Source organism: Octopus bimaculoides, chromosome 13 (assembly GCF_001194135.2).
Source record: "Octopus bimaculoides isolate UCB-OBI-ISO-001 chromosome 13, ASM119413v2, whole genome shotgun sequence".
Taxonomy (NCBI): domain Eukaryota; kingdom Metazoa; phylum Mollusca; class Cephalopoda; order Octopoda; family Octopodidae; genus Octopus; species Octopus bimaculoides.
In genome coordinates, this window is record NC_068993.1 from 7,977,836 (window position 1) to 7,978,953 (window position 1,118).

The 1,118-nt window shown below is 29.2% G+C and overlaps 1 protein-coding gene across 1 annotated transcript in view; it reads left to right on the forward strand.

Annotated features, from left to right (window-relative positions):
- The window catches only part of LOC128249315 (GATA zinc finger domain-containing protein 14-like), a gene marked incomplete at both ends in the record, with an annotated part of 282,969 nt that overhangs the window by 280,838 nt on the left and 1,013 nt on the right, over window positions 1-1,118 (forward strand). The gene's annotated exons all lie outside the window — the stretch shown is intronic.

Genomic DNA, 1,118 nt, shown 5'->3' on the forward strand with positions numbered 1-1,118 from the left:
GTGTGTGTGTGTGAGTGTGTGTGAGTGTGTGTGTGTGTAACCTTGCTGGGTTCCGTAAGTGCTGTAATTTTCGGATTTCTTGAGATTTCGGATTGCTTATATATTTGCATCTATAAAATGAAATAGCTTGGATGGAAACCAAGTCTAAGCGCAAAATCCATTTGCATTTCATAATCTAGCTATGTATAAACACTGAATGCATGTTTATATTAATTTGGAATTCTTTTATACAAAAAGACAGAAAAGTGCATCATGCACCATATACATACGATGTAATATTTTGAATAAAAGTTTGCTACGCCATATTCTACTTTACGAAATTACGTTTATGTTCGGTTTAAGAACAAAATATAGAACACGATTATACTTTAAAAGAAAATGAAGACATTAAAATGTCAGCATTTCATTTTTAAAGTAATGCACAAATAGTGTTCATATGTAAAGGTAAAATGCAGATCTCACGGAAAATTAGCCTTTTCTGATTACCGTACACAAAAATAAAACGAAATCATAGCTTCTCTGTATTTTGGGGAGTTTTCTAATTGTAATGTATCATGCCAGCATTCAGGAGATCTTCGTATTGTGGAGGGATTCGGATTTTGGAATATCGCATTAAGTATTTTGAAATGTATAAAAACAGACAAACATTATTTACGGCCTCAAACACTAACATGTACTAGAAAAGAATTACATACATTTTTCAGTAAAGATAATTTCTCTATAACTTCCGACAAACTGATAAATAAGTTAAATATATGAGAATCATATAAGATAGCTTTATACGATAGATAGATAGATAGATAGATAGATAGATAGATAGATAGATAGATAGATAGATAGATAGATAGATAGATAGATAGATAGATAGATAGATATGCCTATTTTCTTATATCTATGTCAATATACCTCGTTTTAGTAAATTTATTGAATATGTATTTATAAGTTTATTAATTATATATTTATATATACAGAAACATGCATAATGAATTTCTCTAAACATTTCCGAATATTAATATCTCGAGTCACGAAACTGTATGCCGGATGAGATATGTATGTATGTATATATATTTTAAACCTTTATATGTATACATATATGTGTGTGTCTCTGTGTGTGTTTG